The sequence below is a fragment of the Balaenoptera borealis genome, assembly GCF_965194805.1.
Source record: "Balaenoptera borealis genome assembly, chromosome: X".
Classification (NCBI taxonomy): domain Eukaryota; kingdom Metazoa; phylum Chordata; class Mammalia; order Artiodactyla; family Balaenopteridae; genus Balaenoptera; species Balaenoptera borealis.
In genome coordinates, this window is record NC_138881.1 from 21,539,464 (window position 1) to 21,555,415 (window position 15,952).

At 40.9% G+C, this 15,952-nt stretch overlaps 1 protein-coding gene across 3 annotated transcripts in view; it reads left to right on the top strand.

The window, feature by feature from the left end:
* POLA1 (DNA polymerase alpha 1, catalytic subunit) overlaps positions 1 to 15,952 on the top strand; it is a 292,398-nt gene that overhangs the window by 156,547 nt on the left and 119,899 nt on the right. The window lies entirely within an intron of this gene.

A 15,952-nucleotide genomic window follows, 5' to 3' on the forward strand; every position in this document is an offset into this window, starting at 1 on the left:
CCTCGCGATAGACTGTGAGGTTTGGTACTCGAACACCTGGTCAGAGTTCTTTTCTAGTCGTCTAGCGGTTTAGTAACTTCTCGAAGCCACCGTTTTGTAGCTGATAAGACAACGATAGTGATAGTACCTGGCACATCAGGTCATAAGAAAGACTACATGGGATGATGCATCTCCAGTGCTTAGTGCCTCAAGAGCACTCGCTGTTAACGTTCATTATTCTGTTCTGAGGTAACAGTGGATGACATGGCTCGGTCGGGTTCCTCCGCGTGCTCCGCCCCCGCCCACTCCCGCCCTGAGATTCAGCCCTGGGCTGGGGCCTCGCTGCCCCGTCTTTCCGAGGCATCCATCTGGAAGCTTCCGTTGTCTCGCCGCTCTCCCCCCCGCCCCCCCAAGTCAGAACGATACCACTCCGCGCTGTCCTTGCTCCTGGCCCTCCCTGCACTTTGCCAACATGGGAGTTTCCTTTTCAGTGTTGGTGAATGTGGCCCCAAAGTCAGCTTTAGGAAGGGACACTGATAAGGGCAGCTTGAGGAAGTGGCTAAAAGCAAGGAAGGGACACTAGGCTCTTAAGTCCTCCAAGGCCCAGCACCCAGTATTGTACCTAACCTGATCGTTGCTCAGTAAAAAGTTATTGAATGAGTCATGCTATTCTGAGAGACTGGTGCTATCAAGTGACTTTCCCGGGTTACAAATAGCAGCATCAGGACTGTGACCATCCTTGGGGACCCTAGTCCAGAATTCTGCTCATCACATACGGTAAGACAGCTGTTGATGAGTAGCAAGTTGCACGCCATCCTCAGTGCAGTCCCTCTTTCAGTAGGATGCCTCCAGAGCCCTGGGCGTGAGCCTCACAAGCTAAGCCAGGCCACAGGGCTGGCAGGGACATGAGTCCAGAAAGCTGATTACAGCTGCCCAGCCAAGGACCAGCGCGGCCACTGAAGGGGCGCCTGGGGTTTCGGCGGCTTCTGATACGGTTCGCCTCCTCTGAAGGGAAAATTGGAGGGTTTTTGAAATGCTCAAGACATGCCATAGGAGTTGTCAAATATCTGAAAACAAGTGGGTAAAAACAGAAAACTGCTTGTGCCGAAACGGTAGAATTCCTTTTTCAGATTGATTTCTCTAACCTTGGGTCTTTAGGAAAAATTCAACTTCAGGTCTAACTCCAGTCATCTAGAGGTGTACTGTCTTGTAGTAGAGTAAGACACTGAACCAGAACAAATTTCATTTAACCTTTCAAAAGTGAGATTCTCACACCGTTGACCTTCTTGACTTCAAGGAGCAAAACGGAGCTCTCCGTTCTCTGCTGCACAGGTAAAACGAGAGAGGGGAGGGGAGCGCCTCAGGCAATGCGTGTCTCTCAAACTTGGCTTGCTTAGAAAGTATACGTTACGGTTCACACGTGGAAATTGGCCCTTTGCAGATAGTTACAGATACGAATTTCCAGATTGTTCTGTCTAGCTTACTCTCGTGTTAAATGGAATAACTGTATTTCTGTTCAAGAGGGACTTAGTTCAGCTGCCTTTCCATGGTACCATAGAAAAATTCTCAAAGCCTGGATTCCAAATACTACTAATGAAAATTAGAGCGCCAGTATTTTCTAATTGGTGGGCGTTGGTTTGTTTTGGGCTTGGTGTGCGTCAGGTATGGCTTTACCATATGCTCATACCAACACCTACGATGTGTTGGTCTTAGCTGGGTTTTGAAAAGCAGTATATAACTTTCCTGGTTCAAAACTCATTTGACCCTTGGTACTCCCTCAGAAATATTTTTGGTTTCTACCATGTTCCAGCATATGATAACTCTTCTGTTAGAGTTTTGTGACGTACATTATGCAGCTTGTTTTCTGAAAGATCCCCAGCCTCATTCACGTTGCACAGGTGCTCAGGCTCCTTGGCTGTTGGAGAAGCTCTTCGTGTTGCTGGGAACCTAGGTGATTTGCTAGCTCGGCTCTCAGGAGCCTGTGTAGCCAGCCTTCAGTCTCCATCCACCAGCAAAGAATGTTTAAGAATCATGTCAGGAAAAAACCCAAACTGCCCAGGATTTATGTTTATATATATACTAAAGATTTAGAAACCATGTGGATGAAGTCACAGATAATCTTTTGAGGATAATTTCTTTCAACTGCAGCTTTTCATCTAGTCACGCTCAAGAGCCACTCCTTTCAGGAACTGATCAGCAAAGAAGGACCAAAGGAGAGTAGTCTAGTACCAAGAAAGACCTGATTAGGGCTTCCCTGGTGGCGCAGTGGTTAAGAATCTGCCTGCCAATGCAGGGGGCACAGGTTTGATCCCTGGTCCGGGAAGATCCCACATGCCGCGGAGCAACTAAGCCCGTGCGCCACAACTACTGAGCCTGCGCTCTAGAGCCCGTGCTCTGCAACAAGAGAAGCCATGACATTGAGAAACCCACGCACCACAACAAAGAGTAGCCCCCGCTTGCCGCAACTAGAGAAAGCCCACACACAGCAACAAAGACTCAGCACAGCCCCAAAATTAATTAATTAATTAAAAAGAAAAGAAAGACCTGATTAAATTTTCACAGCCTAATGGCTTCTCATGCTGATGAGTGTATGCAATGTTATATAGCACAGTGGTTCTCAAACCTTTCGTTCTGTGGGACCCTGCACACTCTTAAATTTACTGAGAATGGCAAAGAGTTTCTGCTTATGTGGGTTATATTTATTTATTTATTTATTTATTATAACATGTTTATTGGAGTATAATTGCTTTACAATGCTGTGTTAGCTTCTGCTTTATAACAAAGTGAATCAGCTATACATATACATATATCCCCATATCTCTTCCCTCTTGCGTCTCCCTCCCTCCCTATCCCACCCCTCTAGGTGGTCACAAAGCACCGAGCTGATCTCCCTGTGCTATGCAGCTGCTTCCCACTAGCTATCGGTTTTACATTTGGTAGTGTATATATGTCCATGCCACTCTCTCACTTTGTCCCAGCTTACCCTTCCCCCTCCCCGTGTCCTCAAGTCCATTCTCTGGTAGGTCTGCGTCTTTATTCCTGTCCTGCCCCTAGGTTCTTCATGACCTATATTTATTCATATTTACTAAATTATAAATTAAAACTGAGACATCTACAAACTATTAACCCACTTATAAGCAACAATAAGCCTATTATATGACAAAAAAATAACTACCTATCTTACAAAGCAAAATAATTTAGTAAGAATAGTGGTATTGTTTTAAATTTTTGCAAATCTCTTTGATGTCTGGCTTCAAAAACAGCTGGATTCTCATATCTGCTTCTGCATCCAATCTATTGTGATATGTTGTTGTGTTGTTTTGGTGGAAGTATATGAAGAAAATTTGGCTTCACACAGGTATGAAGCTGGAAAAGATAGGAGTATTTTAATAGCCTTTTCCATTAATAGTGGGTATTCTTTTTTGTCACTACACCAAACCTTGTAGCATGGTAGTTTCTTTTTTTTTTTAATTTCTTTATGCAAATCAGTACTTTTTAAAATTATTATTAATTTATTTAATTTTGGCTGTGTTGGGTCTTCGTTTCTGTACGAGGGCTTTCTCTAGTTGCGGCAAGCGGGGGCCACTCTTCATCGCTGTGCGCGGGCCTCTCACTATCGTGGCCTCTCTTGTTGGGAGCACAGGCTCCAGATGCGCAGGCTCAGTAGTTGTGGCTCACGGGCCCAGTTGCTCCGCGGCATGTGGCATCTTCCCAGACCAGGGCTCGAACCCGTGTCCCCTGCATTGGCAGGCAGATTCTCAACCACTGTGCCACCGGGGAGGCCCCGCATGGTAGTTTCTTAAAGGTTATTTCCAATGTGGAATCTGAAACCATATCAGTAAGCCTTTTGTACTCTGGTACATTAACATCCAGTATCTTGAATGGTATATAACATTGTATTTCTGTTTTCCAAATATTTGACAATGAGCGTATATTACTTTTACGGGGGATGGTGCTGATTACATTTTGAAATTTATATACAGTACAGTTCACTCTCTGGTGTACAGTTCACTCTCTGGTGTACAGTTCTGTGAGTGTTTACAAATGCATGAGAGTCATGTTACTGTTACCCCAATCAAGATACAAAACACATCTATCACCCACACCCCCTTTCCACAATTCCCTTGTGCTACTTCATTCAGTTGCACTTTTTTTAAAAAAAAAATTATTGTATGGAAATATGTTAATATAAATGTTTCAGACATTACATGAAATTTCTAAAAATCTTAAAAAAAAAAAAAATTATTTATTATTTATTTATTTATTTTTGGCTGCATTGGGTCTTCACTGCTGTGCACAGGCTTTCTCTAGTTACGGCGAGCAGGGGCTACTCTTTGTTGCAGTGCGCGGGATTCTCATTGCAGTGGCTTCTCTTGCCACGGAGCAAAGGCTCTAGGCACGCGGGCTCAGTAGTTGTGGCTCACAGGCTCAGTAGTTGTGGAGCGCAGGCTTAGTTGCTCCACGACATGTGGGATCTTCCCGGACCAGGGCTTGAACCCGTGTCCCCTGCGCTGGCAGGTGGATTCTTAACCACTGGGCCACCAGGGAAGTCTTCAGTTGTACTTTTAAAATAAGTTCATTCAAAAGGCTAACCTCACATCATATGCTGAGTCCTACCACTTTTGCTTATGAAGTGTCATGTTTTCCATCCATGGCATTATCTTCCATCTGGGACCCACCCCTCACCTCCATACGGAATATGCTGCCGCCATTCTCAGAGATGTGCAGAATGAAACTTTGTAATATATGTGTTTCTTTGCTTAGCTAGGAGTGGGTAGGTACTTGATCTGTGAATATAAAATTAAATTCTAAGGACAACTCCCCCACAAACAACACTGAAGAAAAATTCTAACATATCCGTTGGAAGTTCATCAGAAGAGAAATTTTAGATCTGAGGATTTGAGAAAGAAAATTAGGTCGTATCTTCAACTCAGTTACTTTCATTCAATGGGTCATGAAGACAGAACCCCAGCAGCATGAGCAGTGGGTCCAGCACTCAAGTAATTATATCCCCTACTCCAGCTTCCTAGAAATGAAACCTAGATATTGAGCCACTTAAAAGGAAGACTTAATTTTCCTATATTCAAATGTGCATCCATTTTAACCTACCCATGTCTATAGCAGTTTGCTGTTTTACAAATTCTAGCACATGTATAGATTTATATAACTACCACCACATTCAGGATACAGAATAGTTATATCGCCCCAAAAAACTTCCTCTTGCTATCCCTTTATAATCACACGTTCCTTCCCACCACTAACTCTGTCTGTCATGGATGGATCAGTAATGGATCTGTTCTCCTCACTATATTACTGTCTTTCCAAGAATGTCATAGAAATGGAATCACCTAGTACACAGCCTTTGGGACTGTCTTCCTTCATGTAGGTTGTTTCTTTTATTACAGAATATTATTCCAGTGTATGGATGTATCAGTTTCTTTGATCCAGTTACCCACTGGAAAGTGTTTGGCCAGTTTTTAGCAGTTACGAATTCGGCTTATATAAACGTTCATGTATAGGATTTTGTGTGAGCATAACTTTTCATTCTTATAGGTTAAATAGCCAGGAGTAGAATTGCTGGCTCATATGTTAAGTGTATTTTTACCCTTTTAAAGACATTGCCAAAATTTTTCAGAGTAACAGCACCATCTTTCATTACCACTAGCAGCATATGAGAGTTCCAGTTTCTGGGCATCCTCATAAGCTCTTGGTATCGTTGGTGTTTTTTATTTTAGGCATTCTAATAGGTGTGGGCAGTATCTCTTCATGGTTTTAACTTGCATTTCCCTGATGGTTAGTGTATTTATATTTGCCATCTTTATATCATTTTTGGTGAAATGTCCAAATTTTCCCCCATTTTAAAATTTGCATTATTTTCTTACTGTTGAGTTTTGAGTTCTTAATATATTCTAGATACAGGTCCTTTGTTGGATATGTGATTTGCAAATATTTCCTCCCATTCTGTAGCTTGTACTTTCATTCTCTTAATGCTGTGTTTCACAGAACAAACTTAAAAATTTTTTTATTTTATAGATCTTGCTTTTGGTCTAATGTCTTAAGAATTCAAATTTTATGTCTAGATCTATGATCCATCTTGAGTTAATTTTTGTGTAAGGTATGAGGGTTAGGACAAGGTTCATTTTTTGTGGGGGGAGGGTCTATGTAAGTCCAATTGTCCTAACACCACTTACTGAAAAGACTGTTCTTGCACCTTTGAATTGCTTCTGTACCCTTGTCAAAAACCATTTGAGCATACTTGTGTGGGTCTATTTCTGGACCCTCTGTTCTCTTTCATTGATCTCTGTGTTTAGCCCTTTGCCAACATCACAGTCTGGATTACTGTAGCTGTATAGTAAGTCTTATGTAGTGTGATTCCTCCATTATATTTTTTTAATAGAATGTTTTAGCTATTCTAGTTCTTTTGCCTTTCCATATAAATTTGAGTCAGCTTGTCTATCAACAAAAAAAGTCTTGCTGGGATTTCTTTTGGAATTATATTAAATGTATATGTTACTTTGAGGACAGTTTTTTAAATCTTTTTATTTATTTTTATTATTATTATTATTATTTGGCTGCGTTGGGTCTCTGTTGCTGTGCACGGGCTTTCTCTAGTTGTGGCGAGTGGTGGCTACTCTTTCATTGTGGTGCACGGGCTTCTCTTTGCATTGGCTTCTCTTGTTGCAGAGCACAGGCTCTAGGCACGCGGGCTTCGGTAGTTGTGACACACGGGCTTAATTGCTCCGCGGCATGTGGGATCTTCCCAGACCAGGGCTCGAACCCATGTCCCCTGTATTGGCAGGCGGATTCTTAACCAAGCTCCACCAGGGAAGTCCCCTTTGAGGACAGTTGACATCTTTATTATGTTGAGTCTTCCAGTCTGTGAACATGGAATGTCTCTTCATTTATTTAGGTCTTCTTATTTTTTCATTAGCATTTTGTAGTTTCCCGCATAAAAGTCCTATATGTGTTTTTTTAGATTTATACCTAAAGGAGTTCATTTGGGGAAAGTTTTTGTTTGTTTCGTTTTTTGCTTTTTTAATTTTGGTTTCCAATTCTACTCCCTAATATATAGCATTACAGCTATAGAAATTTTTTTCGACATTTCTATAGTTAAGAGAATTACAGGTGAATCAGTTGGTTCTCAAAAGACCACTGAGGACCCATGAAACATTAAAAATAACCTGCATAACTACTTAATTAATATGCAGCCTTTAACATTTATTTTACAAATCTGTATTTATTGGCCCAAATATTTGGCCACATAATAGCGTTGAGTTTTTAAAAAACACCAGCTTATGTAGCGTAGTGTCACTTACGTAAAATTTTTGTATATGTGTATGCTTAAAGAAATTTCTAGAAGGATTTTACCATAGGTCAGAAACCATATCTGAGTGGTGAAAAGTTTAGGTGAATTTTATTTTTTCCATATTGCTTTTCTCTCTTTGAATATTTCATAATAGGGATTGTTTTTATCAAAATAGTGAAGCTGCTTAAAAGAGAAAGGAAAAATAAAACAGTGCATTTTAATATGGTCCTTACCAGTAAATAAGGATAGTATAGACTCCAGTCCTATTTGAGAATTAAGTCCTTGCATCCTAGAAATATTGATGTTGCCCCAGCCATTTTAAGATTCTAAAATTTCATACTGAAAACCAAAGGAACATTTTGAGACAGATGGAACATTCCAAGAATGCTGCATTAAAAATTTTTTTTCACCACAGCATTTCTTTTTTATCATACGCCTGTCTCTGTATCAAGCAGACAGTAGATCTCAACCTTGGCTGCACATTACAATCACCTGGATGGGTTTTGTGTGTGTGTGTGTGTGTGTGTGTGTGTGTGTGTGTGTGTGTGTGTGTGTGTGTGTTTTTAAGGTTTATCTGAACCAGGTCTTTCTTTTTTTTATTTTTTATTATTATTTATTTTATTTTTGGCTGCGTTGGGTCTTCGTTGCTGCGCGTGGGCTTTCTCTAGTTGCGGCGAGCGGGGGCTACTCTTCGTTGTGGTGCGCAGGCTTCTCATTGCAGTGGCTTCTCTTGTGGCAGAGCATGGGCTCTAGGCGCACGGGCTTCAGTAATTGTGGCTCACGGGCTCTAGAGCGCGGGCTCAGTAGTTGTGGTGCACGGGCTTAGTTGCTCCGCGGCATGTGGGATCTTTCCGGGCCAGGGCTCAACCCGTGTCCCCTGCATTGGCAGGCGAATTCGTAACCACTGCGCCACCAGGGAAGCCCACCTGGATGGGTTTTAAAAAGAGTGTCTGATGGGTCAACCCACCCTGGAACGTTAGGTTAGAATTTCTGAGGGTAGGCAAGGGCCCTAGTGTTTTTAAAAATTCCCCCCTGTGATTACTAAACTTTTCAAAAAACACATGTTGATGAATTCTAATGTAATGTATGAGAACCACTAAGTATTTTAAATGTGATTTCTATATATGACCTCTATGGTTATTATTATATATATGATTTCTATATATTCATATAGTTCTATATATGAAGTTATGAGAATAAAAGGTATATATGCTTTCACACGTGTATCAAGTTAAATGTGTACTTAAAAATGAGAAGGGGGAAGAGCCACACAAATTGTTTTATGGAAAGCTCGTTAATTTGCATTTCAGGTGAACGGTAGAAGATTATTAATGGGCTCTTCCAATGGAGCATGGTGCCAACAACAAAATGCTTGCAATTGCTTGTGTTATAATCAATATTCAGTATATTATGGTACACATTTATAAACTAATTGTTAAGCTTTTAAACTTGGCATATAGAATTACTTTTAAGTGTAATTTTATTTTAAATTGCTTTCACTTTTTCCTCATTTTTCAATAAAATCATACATTTGATAAATCATATTTTCCTTAAAAAAAATGAGAAGGGAATTAAATTTCTAAAACAAAATGAATTCTAATGTGACCAAAATTAATTGTATGAAAGTAAAAAGCCCATAGCATCTTTAATACTATGGGGTTTTTTTGGCTCTGTTGGGTCTTCGTTGCTGTGCGCGGGCTTTCTCTAGTTGCGGCGAGCGGGAGCTACTCTTTCGTTCTGGTGCACGGGCTTCTCATTGCGGTGGCTTCTCTTGTTGCGGAGCACGGGCTCTAGGTGCACGGGCTTCAGTAGTTGTGGCTCGCGGGCTCTAGAGCGCAGACTCAGTAGTTGTGACGCACAGGCTTAGTTGCTCCGTGGCATGTGGGATTTTCCCGGACCAGGGCTTGAACCCGTGTCCCCTGCATTGGCAGGCAGATTCTTAACCACTGTGCCACCAGGGAAGCCCCCATAGCATCTTTAATATTTCCACATTTTTTGTGAGAATTTGCCATCCTTGTTAAGTCTTCAGGTGTATCGCTGACACTTGACAAATGGCAGATAATTAGCATTGCTCAACCTTGTCTCTTCTCTGGTGTGGATATGATTGTATAAACCTAGGCTGAGGAATATTTGTGTATAGAAATGTCATCTTCCCTGTATCTCTTCTAGGAGACCTCCTGTATAATGATTTCATGACATCATCTGATCCTGTGTATGCCGAGGAATTATGTTCTTTACAACATTTTAAAGTGGTTCTGAGATCTGCAGTCTTGTCACCACCCTCTCAGTCTTGACTGTGACTCACCATAGTCTCTTTCTGAGTAGCTTCACCCTCCCTTCTGTAGGAAGTGCATAGTTTTGCCTAGGCCTAGCACTCTATGAGCAGGGTCCAAAAATCAACATGGCCAGGGGAGATGTTGGTCAAAGGGTACAAAGTTGCAGTTACATAGGATGAATAAGTCTAGAGATCTAATGTGTACAGTACGATAGCTATAGTTAATAATACCGTATTGAAGACTGGAAATTTTCTGAGAGTAGATTTCAGGTGCTCTCATCACAAAAAAAAAAAAAAAAAAAAAAAAGAAGTAGTAGAAACTATGTGAGGAGAAGATAATATTAAGTAGCTTGATTTTCGTAATCATTTTACTATGTATATCAAGTCATCATGTTGAGCACCTTAAATATATACAATTCTTATTTAAAAAAATAAAATTACAGTAAAATAAATGGGACAGTCCCTAGGCTGCATTTCCCAGTGTTCCTCACAGGAATCAGATAATAGGAATGGGATTCTGCAACCCCCTCAGTATGCAGCAATTCGAATGAAAATAGACTGTCCATCTTTTGAAATGTTTTGGGCTTTTTCTTGCAAACTGGTTTACTTAGCTCCCTGTCTTTAAGGCTGTCAGGACCTTCCTCCCTAAACAGTTTTTTCATGATCTCACCTACCAAAAGTATTAAATGTCCCTTAAAGAAAGAGACAAGTGATTTGAAAAGGAGAGGATTCCATTATGGTAATATACATTGTATATTACACAGTGCATTGCAATTTTCAAAGCATTTTCACAGCCTTTCCTAATGTGTTCGTCACAGTAATCTTGTGAGGTACATAGAGCGATACCCTCCAGCATGTCCTAACCTAGGATGATAGAAGCCCTCAAGTTGCCCATGTTGGATGTCATGGTGTTTGTATTTCTCTTACTGTCACATTGCCTTTTCCTCCATTCCCACAGATTTAATTCACTTCTTGGTCCTCTTAGCTTTCTTTTTTTGTTTTTTCCTTTTTTTTGGCTGCGTTGGGCCTTTGTTGCTGTGCACGGGCTTTCTCTAGTTGTGGCGAGCAGGGGCTACTCTTTGTTGCGGTGCGCAGGCTTCTCATTGTGGTGGCTTCTCTTGTTGCGGAGCACGGGCTCTGGGCACGCGGGCTCAGTAGTTGTGGCTCGCGGGCTCTAGAGCGCGGGCTCAGTAGTTGTGGCGCACGGGCTTAGTTGCTCGGCTGCGTGTGGGTTCTTCCCGGATCAGGGATCGAAGCCGTGTCCCCTGCATTGGCAGGCAGATTCTTAACCACTGTGCCACCAGGGAAGTACCATCTTAGCTTTCTAATTGATCTTCCTGTCTTGGCCTATTCCCTTATCAGTCCACTGTCCGCACTGTTCACAGGATTACCTTCCCAAAATAGGGTTAATGATGTTACCTTGCATTTTAAAAACCTTCAGAGGATTCTCATTTCTTACAGATTGAAATTCAAATTCCTTAGCGTGGCATTAGTCCCCAAGCTAGTCTTGCCGCCTTCTTCTGCATCCTCATTGCCCACCGTAGGTTATCTGCATCCTGCCCGGGAAGGGGGGGCTTGGTATTCCTCCAAGTTCCCACGTGCTTTTCTCCCTCCCTGCCTTCACCCCTGCCATCTTCTCTGCCTGGAATCCCCTGCCCGCACTCACATGGCCCCAGCTTGCGAAATTCTCCTTACACCTTCAGCGGCACGGTCTCTGGAAAGCTTTCCTTCCTCAACTCTACAGGCAGAATGTCCTCTCTCCTGTGTGTCCATAACCCCTGAACACAACGTGGGACGGCATCTATCGGCAAGCAGCTCTCTCCTGCACAGACGGCAAGCTCCTGGTGAATGCAAGCTGCACTGTTGAGTGCCTTATTTCGCTTCATGTCCCCGGAGTAGAGCAGAGCTCCAGGGACATGGCAGACACAGGACTTGTTTATTTGAGTGAGGGAGTGATTTTTAGAACCTTCAGAAAGGCTGTGGGTGGTATTTAATGGAATAGCCAATTAATTCCTATTTTTTATTATTAATGACTCCACACTCAGTGGACAGTATTTTCTGGAATATCAGCTTCAATCTCTCTCACAATGTAAATTTCAGTCACCTTAGGAATCTCAAGAAGTTGTGTGTGTGTGTGTGTGTGTGTGTGTTACAAAGATGTGGTTTTGATCTTTTCTTTTATCTAATAGCACTCCTACCTGTCCCCCAGACCATGACCAGGAAACTGGCTTGTTAGTGGCAGGGCTGGTTTTGGAACTCCTGTTGGCGTAAGCTCTCTTAACACTGGCAGTCATAGCTTTTTCCTGTTAACAGCATAGCTAAATACCCAGGCATACAGCTTTGAGAAGCCCTTAGTGCCATGTCTGTGCTTGGGTGTTTGTCTCTTTTTGTGTGCTCTTCCTTAGCCCTGGCATACACAAATGCGCTCTTGCAGAAGAGTAATGGGGCCCAGTTGGCTTTTGCCTCCTGTTGGAGAGTTGTTCTATTTATTGGTCATCATATGCTCAGTGGTGCTGGTGACACATTAGGGAAAATCAGGATAGGTGAGAAAGTGGCTAATAGGATGTGAAATCTAGACTTCTGTAGGGGGCCTCAGAAAAGCTCATCATATCCAAGTTTAACAGATAACTTGAATTTGTGATATAGAATTAAATATTTTTGGACAACAGTGATGCAGTATATCATTTCCATTCTGAAGTTGGTAGTAAAAGCAACTCTGTGGGAATAAGCTAGAGCAAGGGAATGGACACGAGTTCAGATGACTTTTTTTGTCAGACCATCGCTAGCAGTTCATAGAACAGCTGTACTTTTTTTTGCTACTTTCCTCCCTTTTTTTTCTTAAGCAAGTAGAGTGCAGTGCAATTTGCAACAATTGGAACCTTCCAAAAGACAACCAACCAAACAGATAATAAACCAAAAAGAAGAGAATCACCCAAGGCACACACTGGGTAGCAGCCCTGTCTGAGCAGCGTCAGACTCCTAGGGCAGCGGTACCCCCCACCTCCCATTCAAAATCCTCTGGACACCCCCTCATTGTTTCCATTGAAGCCAAGAGTCAGGCAAATAGCTTTTGTGTTTGGCTCTAAAATCAATGTTGTTTTATCATATTAAACTGCCAGGACCATGTCTTCTTGACACGAGACCCCTGAAATGCCTATTACAATGCCATGGACTCAGCAGACAGTTTTATGTGAAATCACACACACTAGAAGCATCTAAATTCCCCTTTCTCTGTTTATAAACATGTGGATTGTAAGAACAACTCAGTTTTCTAAACTAATGCTTTACCTGGTTCTTTGGTGATCTTTTAGGTGATTTCAGGCCATCACCACAGAAGTTAATGTCTGATATCCATCAAGACATCTGTTTTATACAAAGAAAAGATGGAGTGTTAGGAGGAAACAAACTAGGTTTTGGTAATGGTAAAAAAAAGAATCAGATATATGTTTCGGAAGTTCGGGGAACCGTTTTCTTTGTTAAATTTGTAAGTAAAGCCCTTAGGATGTCTCTCTGTTGCCAGTCCAGAAAATGTGCTTCAAGCCAAATTTTGAGCTGCATAAACGTTAATATAATGTTTGTGAAAGCAGGTTATAAGCTTTGTCAGCTGTGGAGCTAAATGTCCATTGTAAAGATTATACAAAATGTATAGTTGCATCTTCATGTATACTTTTATAAGATTAGGTTTATGATCTAAGAGTTTTTTAAAAATCTGATAATGCTGGTTATATATACACACACATTTTTTTTAGAAATCAGGAATCACTTCTTTTCTTCTAAAGTAGACAATCAAAATAAGCAGTTTGAAGAGATGGATTTAAGACAGCAAAATTGTATCTTCAGCTGTGTAAAAGAAGTACTGTACCTTAGACCAGAAAACGTGTATTAGCAATGGTTTGATTAGTGACTGCAAAAGCAAAATAAATACCGTAGTGTAAAATACAGTTCCACATGACAGCGTGTTTGGCTAGTACCGAACATCAGAATTTAGGGAGCAGTTAGCACTAAGATATGTTCTGCTTCTTTGCATGAAAATACATTAATAATGAAATCTTAGAGTTCCTTTGTTTCTCACTGATTGCTAGTTAGCAAGAGGTTTGATCAGGTTTTGTTGTTGACGTTTGTTTTCTACGGGGAGGGAGGAGTGTTTGTCATAAACCTATCTCCCCAAAAGTTGTCTTGTTTCTTCTCTTCAAAACTTCCACTGCCTATACAGTCTTTGCAGAATAAAGGTGCATTATTATTTATTTTGGATGTGGAAGGTTGATCAGAACATCACTTTTTAATGTAAAATTACAGTGTAATGAGCTAAATGATAATAAACTTACTTGCACAGGGGTATTTTCTTCGTTCTGTTAATCTTTAAAAAGTCTCTACGTTCACAAAAGAAGATAACTGTTAAAGACCCTAGATTGCAAAAGCAGTGCCACTTCTGAGAGCTTTGGGGCAATCCTCTGATGTGTAATTGCTTTTACATCAGTCACAAGAGAGAGACAAGAATGCGCTTTCCTTGAACTTAACAGTTTGGGCAATTTTCTATAATCCAGTAAATACAAATTGTAGCTTGATTATTCATCTACGTCTGTCAAGCAAATTTTAATGGATGAATGAATGAGTCAAATCTATGCATGGAAATATACAAATGTGCAAAATATGGGTCTAATTACCAGGCTGCTGAATTTACACAAGGTCAGGTAAACAAGGCACCAGTGTAATGATTATTAATTGTTAATAATGCCTTTGGGAAAACATTCACATTTTCCTTCTGAATACCTAACAGTTTGCCTTTCTAGTCATTTTAAACTCTGAAAATTTTAGCTGGTCTAAAAACACAAAAACATTTTTGCCCTATTTTTATGCTTTCCCTATAATTGCCTTCTAATTCTTTTAGAAAAACGAGTAAAATATAATATGTTTTTCAGGACCCTGTTGAAAATCACAGTTTAATATGATGGTGAGAGAATTAAGGGGGGTGGGGGGTAACACTGTCACAGCAGAATGAAATAGCTGCTGTCTTTTGTCTTCATTGAAGGGATGAGCATGCCCCGCCATCCTCCACCCTCTTTTCAAATGTAATCGACATTCTAAAACACAAAACCAAGGTGGTAATAAAGGGAAGGAAATCAAAGCAGGCTTTTTTTCCCCTCTATTTACCATAGTAAGTCAACATTTGACTCTGTCTTGATATTCTATAAAATGAATGTTGGAAAAAGAATAATAGCAACGAGTAGTTTCCCGTCGAATGCCCAAGGGCCGAAATAATTGAGGGAGTACTTGCCGAGGTTTTTCTTAGTTCAGTAACTCTTGATCACTGTGCAGTTTTGTAGCAGTGCTATCATTAAGGGCTCTCCATGTCTGGAAGGACACCCCCCCCCCCAGCTTTAATCCAAAAGTCATAAATTGTAGAACTAACATGTCGTCTGCAGGTCACCCAGGTGAAAACACTGCATCTTGAGAAGTCTTATCTTTTTGCCACTGTGCTTTGAAAATCTTTTGAAGATTTTGCATTAATGGTACTGCTGCAGTCTCTTGCTGGGCTGTCTTCTTATCCTCACAAGCTCTACATTCACAAGTTTTTTCCCATGGCTAATCTAAACGTTCTTCCCTCTGTTCTAGGCCTTACTGCCCGCTCCACACCCATGTTGAACATCAGATGAATACAGCCACCTTCCTTTGTGCTTTTTTTTTTTTAATTTAGTACTTGTAAATATCACTCATAGCTCTGCTAAATTTCTTTAAACTCTGTAATTGATGACTCAGTCTCATTTCTTCAACATTTTCAGCTGTCATTTTTTGTTTTTCGGGACCTCTATTGTTTAATCATGGGTGCCCTTTGTGGGTTAGATTATTCTGTCTATAAGCCAAAGGGATTTGGACTGTTTTTTGACCTTAGCTCTGTAGGTAGCATCCTATCCTCTTTTATAATCTACTCTAGAATATAACAGGCACAATTTACACACACTCATGGGTGCTGGAGTGGCTTAATTAAATCTCTGTAGAATCATACCCAAACTCTGTATTCTGGCATTTAAGACATTATATAATCCAACCTTCCCTCTCCACATACCCTCTCATCCGATGACACCATCAAATCCCCATTCCTCCGGACAGGCCTTCTTGTTTTCTCACAACTGCCTGGATTGTTCTTGCCCACATGCCATCTCTATCTGTTTAAATTCTTCTCAACCTTCATGACCCAAACCCGTCTCAGTTCCAGGAAGCATTCCTTCACATTACAACTGTGAAAGGTTTTTTCTCCTCTGTGTTCCTAGAGAACTTTAAATATATAACTTCTCTCCTGCAGTTTCTTTCATACAGTCTATTGTAGTTACATTGTTTCATTTGGCAAATAATTTTGTTTCCTATAAGCTTTTAGATTTCTAGATAGTGGGAGA